This window comes from Lissotriton vulgaris, chromosome 1_1 (genome assembly GCF_964263255.1).
Source record: "Lissotriton vulgaris chromosome 1_1, aLisVul1.2, whole genome shotgun sequence".
Taxonomy (NCBI): Eukaryota; Metazoa; Chordata; class Amphibia; order Caudata; family Salamandridae; genus Lissotriton; species Lissotriton vulgaris.
Window position 1 is genome coordinate 2,023,670,363 of NC_141685.1, and position 13,379 is coordinate 2,023,683,741.

The 13,379-nt window shown below is 42.5% G+C and overlaps 1 protein-coding gene across 5 annotated transcripts in view; it reads left to right on the forward strand.

Annotated features, from left to right (window-relative positions):
* ITPR2 (inositol 1,4,5-trisphosphate receptor type 2) overlaps positions 1 to 13,379 on the forward strand; it is a 1,555,333-nt gene that overhangs the window by 909,010 nt on the left and 632,944 nt on the right. The window lies entirely within an intron of this gene.

A 13,379-nucleotide genomic window follows, 5' to 3' on the forward strand; every position in this document is an offset into this window, starting at 1 on the left:
GAAAGGATTTTCTAATTGGAGAAAATCTGCAAACGTTAAAATCATACAGCTGTCTGCAAGATGTGACCTTTCATCGCAATTAAATCTATATGTAATCATTGTAGGAGGAACTCCAAAAGCTCCTTCCTTAAATAGTTTTTTTAAAGTAAAAGTTGACTATGAAAAAGAATTAGCAATTTAACTATCCCCAAATAACTATGTAATTATATGTAAGTTGGTTTATAAATAAACAATAAAAATGAATTCATTCAATACAACAGTACTGAGATTCATCCATTTATAATGGGAAAACACTAATTAGCAAAATACACCAAAATACAGACCTTGTAATTGTCCCACTGATGTATCCTACTTAAGATATCCTTTCCAGAGAATAAATTCCGTTGAAAAATCACACAATAGTTTGTCATCTGAAATTTCCCAGCACCTTTACATAGCCTAACACCGTAACATAATCTTTTCAATGCATCAGATAACATGCAAATGCACCCTTGTTTGTTTTCAATCAGAAAATGTCATAAGGCAGGGAAACAAACAATCACAAAATGTAGGCAATATAGAGCAGTGCATTCACAACATGTGAGAGACAAGCTTATGTATGTTTGGGCATTTTTATCTTCTCCCGCTGTCTTGAAATAAACTTGCACCAAATAAGAGTGCGTATTTGCAGAGTTTCTTCATGTGATGATGAATACATTATTAAAAAATAAGACTGTTTGCACACTGGAGCATCCAGGTGAGTTGAACAAAAATGGTTAGTTCTGGATGAGGTGGCTGTTCATCTTATGTCTTCAGCGGAGGAGTGACAGTGTTTATTTGATTTATGTTGGAATTGAATTTCAAATGCTTGGTGAATAACTTTAATTTCTTTAGTTTCAATCCTGGTCATGTTCTGGCTGTGTGTGTGGATTGCATGGATCTTGGCAGTAAGGTACCATGATCTGTTTCCTGGAAAATTATGCAGCGGACCTTGATGTGATTTAGGCATTCAGTGGAAGACCATGAATTTGCTAGAGTGTGGGGATGAGCTAGTTATACTTTTCCTGTCTCTTGGTGAGTGTTGCTGCTGTGTGGAGGATGCTTTCTAGTGTTGTGTGGTTTAGGTCTGTAATGCTGTAGAGCAGGGTTCTGGCACCATCTACCAGTATGAGGATCTAGGCAGCATTTCTAAGTTGTGCCCTGGGCAGTATCATGAGACTTAACTGAGAAGCGAGAGGAAATGATAGGCTATCTGTGTCTTCTAAACAATGTGGGGTTTGAAGCAGAAAATGCTGTCAAAGAATAATCTGATGTACTTGATGCTTTTGGCAAGGTGACACATGAATCGTTCAGAGTTCCTTGTAATGACACATTCTTTTACTTGAATTTGTGATCGAGACAAATTCTGTATTTATGGGGGTCAACCTTAATGAAGGTCTTCAGTAGCGAGGCAGGGTTGGTAGAGAGTCAGAGTTGGTTTTTAGATGTTTGAAGTAATTTCCGGTTAAGATCCTCAAGTGGAGTGGTGTGGAGAAGTGTGGCTCAATGATTAGAGCGGCAGACCCTGATGCAGAGGTCTAGCCCGAGACCAGGGTTCAATTCCCCTCCTCGGCGGGTCTTTGGCTCAAAATTCCACGGACCTGATAATTCTCGCCTAGGTGCCTGTTCCAATAATGGAGTGCCAGTCTGCAACTCTGGGCAATAGCTTGCTTAATCTCCACAACGGCCCCCACAACGCTAAGGATGCCTGGCCTCCACCTTGGGGGTGCACAGGAGTGGACGCCTCACAGGGAAAGCCAGGATGGGTTCCACAGCGGTATTCGTATAATCGCCTTGAGACCCTTGCGGGTGAGTAGTGCGCTATACAAGTATCAATTTACATTTACATTTCAAGTTCCACTCTGTGTATTCCTCATACTGGTTAATATTGATGCTCTTGCCAGCCAGACACATTCCCAGATTTTCTATGTAGATACTAATATGGTCCATGATTAGGGGGATTATATGGCTATACCGTAGGAAATTGGGATGTATTATGATTTTGAGGAGTTCATTTGGATGAGCTGATATTGGTTGGTTGAGAATAGTTAAAAGATAAACAATTAGTGATGCTGCTACTTTAACCCATATGTTAAGTCTGTTTTGAGCAGGGCACAGTGGTCAACTTTATTGAATACTAAGGAGAATAAAAGAGGATGGGAAGACTGGCAACAATATTATTCATGATGAGGAGGGCAGAAACCACCATGTGGTTGTTGACTGTCTGTGGGCTGCACTGTGGCTAAATCGTACTGTTTATCTTGATTTGCTCATATATCTGATGTGTGATTGGCTTCATAACTATCGTCTTGAGGAAGCAAGCAGTGGTGAGTTATTTAGACTTGCACAAAGGAAAAGCTCTGGCACAATATTTTAACCCATAACAAGGTTTTTTTAGCCACGTAGACATGAGTCTCTTCAAATTCCAGTTTTAAAATATTGTTCACGTACTCTTATTAGGCCGAGGAAAGAGGTATTACTAGTTGCTCAAAACTGGAACAAAGAAGGTAAACAACCATTATAGTTTCCTTGTCCGAAAGTTATCATGTTCTTCAAATCATGTATTAGTTGAATTAAATTCTTAAACACTGTCATAGAAACAGACTCCTCCCACGTTTCCACTAATTTAAACCATTTAGCTTGTACACTGAATAAGCTTACTATTGGACTCGGTCCTCACCTGCAAAGGTATAATTTTTGGTCAGCTGCCTGGCACTATATAAATAAGACCAAAATAAAAGACCAGGAAAACCGGAATCATAGTCGCACCAATTGCACGTAGTTTAAGCACCAACTTTATCATTTGGATGACAGATACCTTACCTAAAAAATAGACTTCTTTTCTGCAAATATTTATCCCATAAAATGAAAAGAGGGTCATGACTTTTGTAGACATTGTAAATTAGGGCACACTCACATTTACTCCAAGACCCTCTGAACCATTTCTTGCTCGGAATTGCTTTTTATTGGGAAGCACTGGGGTAGGGGAATCGCATTTACACTTTGAGGGACCGCCATCTTAGGAGGAGCCCGGGACAGCGCACTAGCCTCGCGCTTGCTCCCACCCTCCTCTTCTTCTATAAAATGAGGATTTGGCCCCGACGGTGCAGCGGGCGGGCGCAGCGGGCGCGCCGAAGGCGCGCCCGTCTGTGCCTGTCCGCGCCAGGATAGCGCCGGTCGCAGGGCATGCTGGGCAACATCCGCCCACCACCAGGTATGACAGTAGGGAATTGTTGGCATTACGACCCAAGATAGGTGATACATGTAAGGGTTGTCTCCCCACCGACCAACTATGGGGCCCTTTTCATGTTCACACTGTAAATGGACATCTTCCTGGACATCTATAGAGATGCCCAAAAGCTCTGCTCCCCCTAAGCATAGTAGCAACAACTTCAAGGGAGGTCTCATCAATGCTCGCTCATTGTGTTGCCACAGCCAAGATATACACGATTTAATCATGTGTCATGATCTTGACGCTCTCTTCATAACAGAAACCTGGCTCACCGACTCCTCTAATCCCGATTTGGCTACTGCCCTTCCCCCTGATTTTACCATCTTCAGGCAGGACAGACCAATCGGGCGAGGAGGTGGGGTTGCACTCATTGTAAAAAAATCCTTCTCGTGCCACACATTCGACCTAGGCCATCTTAAGGGAAGCGAGAGTATCGGCTTCTCTATCAAGCTCAATGCCTCCACCTCTTTCACGGGAGGCCTAATCTATCGCCCTCCAGGCAATGCCACCTCCTTTTTGGACTCCCTAGATGAAATACTGGGGTCACTCATGTTACGCTTCCCTCATTTCACTCTAATGGGAGACATGAATCTGCAACTGGAGTCGTGCGACGACCCACATGCCATTTGCTTTCAACATACCCTCAATATCTTTGGACAGACTAATTAGTGACCGCACCTACCCATCTAGCCGGTCACACGTTGGACGGTATCTGTTCCAACCTAGGTACCATGTCCACGTCCCCTCCCATTCCGCAAATTTGGACCGACCATAGTTTCATCCCCTTTGACATTGAGCAAAAAGTCCTAGCTTTACCAACTATAAAGCGTTCTCAACCCTCCTTCTCGGTAAACTGGAGAAAGGTGACCGACCGTATTAGGCATAACTCCCAACCACTGGCACAGGTACCTAAGTTGGTGGGAGACGTGTCGGTTGACTCATGTAACTTTCACGTCTGGATAAATCAGATTATCTCGGACAACTCTAATCCCAAAGACGACCGTGTGAAGTGTCTCAGAAGGAAATTGAGCGCCCCATGGTATACCCAGGCCTTAACTGAGAGCCACCTACTTTGTAGGATAAAAGAAAGGAAGTGGAGGAAAACATACGACTAGACATCCAGAGCCCTCTATGTTCAGCAGAGGAAACTATACCTCTCAAGCATAAAATCTGCCGAAAAAAGATTATTACACAAAAGCTATCAACGACGCCCACCAGAAGCAAAAAACGTTTTTTTCAATCGTTAAATCCTTCACCCACCCTAAAGCTCTCCAGCCTGAAATCCTGAAATCCCTCCCTCTGAAACCTTGTGCAACAAAATTGCAGATTTCTTCGGGGAAAAAATTGCTACCAATCAAAAGGATTTCCCGCCCCCCCTGACCATTCCCATTCTAGGACCCCAGAAGCAGGTAGTCGATAACCATTATTCCCTCTGCAGGTTCCAACCTGTCTCCCTCCAACAAACCCGCAAAGCGATCATGGCCTGCAAATCAGGAGCACCAACTGACTCCTGTCCCCCTCGCATACTGCATCACTAAATTGAGGCAGTCAATCCGAACATCAACGCTATCATTAATGCTTCCCTAGACTCAGGGGTAGTGCCCAACGAATGGAAGAAGGCCATCGTGAAACCCTTGATGAAAAAGCAAAATAAATCCCCCACGGACCTGACAAACATGCGCCCTATCTCACTCCTGCCTGCTCTAGGAAAGATCACGGAGCAGATAGTGTACTGGGAGCTAAAAGCCTTTGTGGAGGACCATAACATTCTGCATCCCCAGCAATTGGTTTTCACCCCAGCCACTCTACCGAAACGGCCCTGATAGAAATCTCCGATTCCATCAAGTTCCTGCAGGATGAGGGAAGGAAAGCCGTCCTCATCCTGCTTGATCTCACAGCAGCGTTCGATACAATCTCTCATGCCATCCTGATAGGATGCGTGAGATCGGCGTGACAGACACAGCTTTGGCATGGGTAACCTCTTTCCTGACTAATAGGTCCCAATCTGTGTCTTCGACATCCCACGAACCAGCCACATCTCCGGACATCTGAGAGACCTTCACTGGCTCCCCGTCAACAAAAGAATCACCTTCCGCCTCCTCACCCACGCACACAAAGCCCTACACGACCAAGGCCCGAGCTACCTCAACAGCCGAGTCAACTTCTACGCTCCCAAACGCCACCTCCGATCAGCCAACCACGCCCTCGCCGCCGTCCCCCGCATCCGAAGAGCGACTACAGGAGGAAGGTCCTTCTCCTACCTGGCCGCCAAGACCTGGAACTCCCTCCCGACCTGCGCCTGACCCAAGACCACCTCTCCTTCAGGAAGAAGCTGAAGACCTGGCTGTTCGAGCAGTAGCGGCACCCCCCCCCCCCCGCCCCCAGCGCCTTGAGACCCTACGGGTATGTAGCGCGCTTTATAAGTGTCACTGATTGATTGATTGATTGATTGGGTCACCATCTATCCAGCGAAAAAACCATGACATCTGGAGTACCGCAGGGGTTCATTTTAAGTCCATTACTTTTCAACATCTATATGGCACCCCTCCTAGCTGTGATAGAGTCTCATGGGATCCTAGTCACGTCTTAAGCTGACGACACCCAACTCGTCGTCTCTATCGACAAAAACTGCATGGATACAGAGCTGAGGTTCCAGAATTGTCTCACTGAGGTATTTCAGTGGGAAAACTGAAATCATACCATTAGGTAAAGATCTGCTTTTCTGCCCTAAGGATTGGTGGCCCAAAGACTCAGAGGCCTCGCCTAGTGCAGTGACCTCTGCGCGCAACCTTGGCGTGCAATTTGACGCAGCCCTCTCCTTTGATGATCACGTCAGGATCACGGCCGGTTGCTGTTTCGGACTCATCAAATCTCTAAAAAAATTCTTTGACTTCCTCCCCATTGCGTCCAGGAAATCGGTCGTGGTCGCATTAATACTCTCTCGACTCGACTACTGCAATGGGTTGATGGCTGGAGTGAAAAAGTCCACTCTGAAGAAGTTGCAAAGTGTACAGCACGCGGCTGCAAGATTAGTGTTAAAACTTCCCAGGAAATCTTCAGCCTCAGCAGCATTAAATTGTCTCCACTGGTTGCCACTGCACAAGAGGATCCTTTTCAAACTCCTATTAACAGTTTTCAAAGCCCTGAAAAACACAGGCCCTAAATACCTTGCCAACTGTTTTGTTCACTATGACCCCGTACGATGTTTGAGATCCTCCGGTGGTAACCTTACCAAGATCCCGAGGTATAAATACAAAACCAGGGGCGGAAAAACTTTCACAGTCCTAGCAGCAAGGGCCTGGAACAACTTGCCTTTAAACCTCAGACTGGTCGAGACTGAGAGTCTTTTTAGGAAACAACTGAAGGCCTGGGTCTATCAGCAATCTGATACTTATGTGATGGCCGCTATTTAGATTTTTCATTCTCTAATCCCATTCACGCACGCTTAGCGCCATGATGCTCCCTCCGGAGCGATAGGCTGCGCTTAATAAATACCCACAAATACAAAATACAAATGAACAAAATGTTCCTAGATGCATATCTCCCTTCTTCCATGCAGTCCGTTTTGGAAACAGCCTAAATTACAGTATGTTAAAATTTTCTATGATTGATGGCGGTACACAGAACCTTACCATACATATTGCAAGTGTATGTGGAGAAGTGTTGCAGACCCTTTGATTTGTGTTCCAGAAATATTGAATCTCTCACATATGCCAGAAACCGAGTCTGTTACTCATACCGCCTTTACACCATTCATTTTTAAATGTTTGTGGGAATTTTGCCCAATTTACCCATTGACACTATGACCCATTTAACAGTACAAAATTTAGAGTGGAAGAAATTCCAAAGTGAGTTTTCGAACTTCTTCTACAACCTACTGCTGATGGGCCTGGCCAAATTTTTGCCGAATTTGATACAGCAATTTCTGCTACTAAAAGCAAACTTTGTTCCTAATGGTGTTTAGCTTTACATTTAACTGCTTTCAATAGACTCTCTAGCTACTGTTCATTAAATATTACTACGTATATCAAACACATTTTAGATGGTATATCGTTTAAGTCAAATTGTCATGCTTAAACTATGTATACACGGATGTGTATATTAGTCACAGATGTCAAAATGAATCCTAGAAATGAATCATACAAAAGTTACAAAAGTAGCTTAAAGTTTAATGCTCATAGCTCACATGTTGGTGCACAGTTTTGGTCAGATTTACATTGTCTGTACAGTCTTTGCATTGTTTAATTACATCGTTTTTTTAGAGAATAACTCTTTAACCCTAAAATATGGATAGCTTCAGAAATACAACATCTGTGGCTGGAGATAATTTTTAGATCATAATAGTTTGTAGGTGGTCTAAGCAATACAGTTTCAACGTAGGGTATAAATCCTTGTTTGATTGCAGCATTGGATAATATAATCATGGTTGGATCCACATATTTAGCTTGTTAGTCCGTCAGTCAAAAATCTTTATTCAGATGAGTATCAGCCATAAAAGAATACATCATAAAAACGGCATTTCAAAGAAATTGACACAATAAAATTTAACCGACATAATTAGTGCACAAAGAATCATTTCCCAAAAATATTCGGGGGCCGTACAGTGGAGGAAATATACTTATAAATTATCAGACAAATGCATTCATCATTTAAAAAAAGTAAGAAGTGTATTGCAGACCGACATTTTCTTATATTTAAAATTCTTAACTATGGTTTAAAAAAACATGTTTAGGGTTAATATAAAGTTTGCAGAAAAACATTGCAATGTGCTCTGTGTAGACTCTGAGTCGCATGGGCACAACTCTAATTTAGCATCGCAATCTGCATCTCGTGGGTATGAGACCAAAAAATGAGATACCCATCCTAAACCTGATCAAATAAAACATTTTGGTATGATTGAAGTAAAAAGAAGGGTATGGCTCAATACCTAGGGAGCTAACTAAGAGCTAGTGCTCAACAGCCCTTTTTTTTTACCAACTCTGGACTATCTCTAACTTGATACAAATAGGAGATAAAAGTCTTTTTTCAGCTTAGCTCTCAGGATTTTAGCTATGTTTCCGGGGGTATCAAAACAAACCAACAGTCCCAGTTTCCCCAATTGTTCTTGTATGTGGGTAGTCTGAGGCATTTTTCTCACCCAGTCCAACTTCAAACATTCCGCGATTATAAAGCGGTTCAGAACTGTTTCCTCTTTTACCCAGATATTATACCATAGCATCAAAGGAGCTAATTGGGTACGAAAAGACAGTGTAGTTACACCCAGTCATTATAACAAATAGTAGCTGCGGTGCTTTTGTCAGCACTCGTTTCAAAAACTTGTTCTCAGTCCTCTGTAGGCCCAAGGTATTAGAACAACCTAAACTCCGGCACCATACAAAGTAACAGCGCATGTTTGTGCTTTATAGATATCTGTAATAGCTTTTATGGGCCAGGAGCCTAGTTTTTTTGTAAATCTAAAAATAGCCTCAACGTTTTGGTTAAAGCCTCCAATCCTTGCCTCAACTAGGTTAGACCAAGAGTTTTTTAGATTAAAAAGGATGCCTAAATAAGAGAAAGTTGGCACATGATGCAATTTTTCATTCTTTATGTAAAAGGATTTTGTTTTCCAGGGAGATTTGCTCACCACCATGACATGTGATCTTGCAACATTTGTTTTTAGTCCGAAGTCACTCATAACATTGTTAAACTAGTTAAAAGCCTTTGCAGCCCCACCCCAGTTCTGGACATTAAAACACAATCATCTGCGTATCATAATCCTGGTAGGGACCTACGGCCTATAAGGGGTGCGTCTACAGGTCCAATTTTTATATGGCTTTCTAAGTCATTTATATATAAACAAAATAGAAAAAGAGCAAAAACGCATCCCTGGCCATCTTTATCGGAGAGGTGAGTTTACAGTCTACTCCATATCGCACTCTCCCCGTTACTCCCTGATTCATTGCTGCTAAGAAATGACAATAGGTGGTTCAATGCCCATAGACAACATTTTATCCCAGAACCTCCCCCTCTGCACCCAGAGTGTATTTTCCAATGACCAGGTGCAGATTAGGGCACTTATCTACTGTGCCCTGGCCTTTCCTGAAGCTGTATTGGACATCGAAACACTCCCATTTTCTGTTATCCAGGTTTCCAACCTCTCTAATATCACTCGGCCCATTATCTTACAGGAGCAATCAATTAGAGGTGTTGGTCAGTAAAATTTAGGGTCCGACCTGTCTCCCTTTTTAAAAATGGGGACTATTATGACCGATCTCCAGGAATCCGGGGTGCCATGACTCCTCAGTATACTGGTTAGCAACGGGAGCCACAAGGGGAGCTTAACTAAGAACAGGTCCGCGGGCACACCATCCCTCCCAGAAGCCTTGTTCTTTATGGTCTGTGATAAAGCCCTGTTCACCTCGTCTAAGGTCGGGGGTTCCAAAGTAAGTGCCCCATATTGGAGGTTAGTACAAGAGTGGATCACTATTAATTCTGTAAACACCAGTGAAGTGATCTACCAAGGTCTCCGGCATGATTGACACATCAATGTTACTGTTTTTAGTGTCACTAAAATACTCTTGATTTACAGTTTGCCAGAAGAGTCTAGAATCTTTCCTCTAGCATGCCACATGGAGTTGACTCCAAGGTTCTTGCCTAATTTCCAACTTTTGTTTCTGCAGCGCATGCTTATAGTCCAAACGTGTCTGTCTCACCTCCATTATTGTACAGGGTTTGGTTTTTAAGGTCTTAATTAGTTTGTTGTGGAGATGCAAACATTCACTATTAAACCACCTTTCATTACTCTGTGTTCTATCATTATATTTCTTAGTTAAAAGCACCTTGGTTGTCTCAGTTATTGCCATGAAAGATGTAATCATAACTTGTGGTTTTATATTATCTTCCAGGCAATCCAAAACTTGCCATAAATTATTTGTTATTATCTGCTCCAGAATAAAAGCAGGATTAACAGTAGACCACTTCTGTAGTAACCCCTTGTTTTTAGCATAGATCAAGGGGGATGTTATGGTAGACATGATTGAGTCATCTGAAGGGACCACCGATTCTAAAAACAATGGGTAATGATCACTAAAATGAATTTTAAGTATCTTAAAAATCACAGAATGTTAATTAAAGTAATCAGGTAAAAAAATAAAATCAATCAAAGTGCCTTGGCCTCTCCCAACATATGTTACCAAATCGGACCTTGACATTCCGATGAAGTCCGCAGTTAATAAAATAAAAAATGTCAATAACAAAGAGTTGAAAATGTTCCCTCAAGGTTTGTGATCAAAATAACAGCCTCCCTCCATGTCTCCCGTTAATCAGTGACATGCAGAGTGTTTGGAAAGGGGGCATAATTTACAAATAAAATCCCCACCCCAAAGCAATACAAAATCCGTTTTTTTATCTCCTCTATATGTTTCATTAGTGCAATTTCCAATTCTTGAGCAATAGTAATGTTTATATTATTAAAGTTGTGATACGTTTACAAAACTACAATCAGATTTTTCCTAAATGAGATGTTAATAATCTGGAAATGTGGAGATTCCAACTGCATCTTTCCCACTCTGCCATTTAATGTTGTTGAAACCAGAGTTAGTAATCTTCCTTTGTCGTGTCCACCTAAGGAGGCTCTAACTGGTGTGTGAATGGAATAAAAACTATTTATATGAGCTGTTTCCGACATTCAACTTTCCTGTAAACATACTATGCTATAAATCCCCACAAAAGCTGACCATTCTTTAATTTCAAGTTTATTCGGCAGGCCTGCGATATTCCAGAAGAGACTACCATGTGTGGTTGCTTTAATCTGGCTAGTGTGCTCACTCTCTAAGCAGCATGTGGCTGCAACACAACTCTCTTCTGTCAACATGTCAGTTTGTGCCTAGGAATCCAACTCACCAAAAGGTGATACATCAGGCAGTACAGACAAAGGCTCTGATGTAACAGACAAAATGCGGCTGGCAATATCAAACATTTTGGGGTAAGTTAGATTGGACGTACCACCCAAGTGAGCCAGGAAAGCTACTCTTGGGGATTTAATATTAAAAGGTAAAGAAAGAAATCTCTGTTGGGTCATAATTAACACTATCTAACTCAAGAGGTGTGTATGGTGAGATTACGTTTTCAACACCAAGCATGCACGGCGACTGGTATCCACATGATCTTAAGGGGAAAAGTAATTAAAAGTTGGAATGGTAAAAGGGGGTAACATTTTGATAAGTGAGGGGATAAGACCAGGCCCTTTATGTGACAACGGCTTATAAAAGTAACCTAATGGAACAGCTTCGATAGGCCCCCCACGTTGTTACTCCAGGGAAGCCTGTCCATAAGCCAATGTACTAAGGACCTGTCCTTAAAATTTACAACGATGCAATCGCCTGTTTTTAGATTTAACCTGTGAACATACCCTTGATACACGTTCAGCATCATTTATATTATAGTACAAGTCATCACTTTTTGACCAATCCATAGCTTTTGCCAGCCAGTGCACGGTTTTGTTTTTAAGCTGCTTCCAGTCTTCTTCCTTATTAATTGTCAAGGAGGGGACATTTTTAAAGACAGTAACATAAGGAGTGACTTCTTTAGGAAGATAAAGCATTCTCTGGTTATTTTTACGGCTACCTACTGAGTACTTGTTGTGATGACTGACAATAGAATTGAGCCCGCTATTTTCTGGACCAGGAGTTATCCTTGAAACACTAGAGCCAATTAGTATCTTTAAGGACACATCAATGCTATTTAACCCCCCCTACAAGAGGTTCAAGGATTGTCTTAATGATAGCCTCTAATGACCAGGTAAGATATGTAGTTGACGCAGTGTCCCCCATTAGCTCAACATTCTTAAGATCCGTGACAGTATCCAAAACTTAAGACTTTGTTGCTGACTTTAAACAGGGGGCCACGGTTTTCTAGCGTGTTACCATGGATAATGCATCTTTCTTAGCTTTCCCACAGGCCTTGGATTTTTTTGATGGGGGGCAAGAAGTGGTACAGAGCCCACCCTGTTGAGTGGTGCGAGTGCTACCTTCATTTCTACTTGTGGCCGAACTAATAGATGCAGGAGGGTTCTATTGATTTATCATGCTGGTGGACTATCTCTGTTGGGATGCCATTTTGTAGAGCCCTTTGTGTTGCCCCTAATCTCTCCTCCACAGACTCAATTTTGCTAGTTATTGCCCGCATTGCTGTTAGAAAGTTAGTAATTGATGAAGTAAGTGGGTGATCCTTAGCAGAGGTCATAACTGTTTTGCGCTTCCGCATATTCTTACCTTTCAATTGAAATGGCCCCAGCAGGTTGATTGTAACAGGGATATGCCCAAATGTTCCTCTATGCTGGTGTACAACCAAGAGCCCTGGCCCAGCCCCGTCCAGTCGCACACATGCGCAGACGAGCCCGCCCTTGGCCCGGGCGCGGCCCGCATGCGTCCTGTGCTGCGGGAGCCTGCTTCCGAGCGCCGCCTGATGCAATCAATGTGCGTTGGCGCCTCCTGGTGCAAAGACTGCTGGGCAGTGTGGTCCGGTACAGTACTGGCGCCACTAAAGTGACGGTGTGACGGTAAAAGTGACCTGTGCCGGTAAAGTGCCTCTGTGCCTTTTCCTCTGTTGCCAAATAGGTGAAAGCGGCTGAAGATAATTTTTAGACCATGATAGTTTGTAGGTGGTCTTAGCAATACAGTTTCTACGTAGGTTATGAATCCTTGTTTGATTGCAGCATTGGATGATATAATCATGGCTTGATCCACATATTTAGCTTGTTGTACTACATGTGAGACTGCAAATCCTGCATAGAAGCCGGTCTCTTATTTCCTTATTGAATGCAACTCATGACGTTTATAGTCGCCTGATAAAAAGAAAAATTGTACATACCCAACGGTAATAACTTACTAAACTTGAGATCTGACGTCACAATGCATGTAGCCAAAGCCAGTGACCACGGAGAAAAGCTGGGCATTGAGCTTCACTAAAGCTGCAGTTTAAAAAACAAAAATGAAACCTGGCCTTTTCGTCTTCTGCTCATGTTTTCTAGAATAACAGTGAATAGCAGAAAATAAATATTTATGTAAACGTTTATTTTTTGCACACATTTGATGTAATTATAAGAAAAAATCTCTTCACATGGTTATAGATACTCTAATCTACAGAAGTA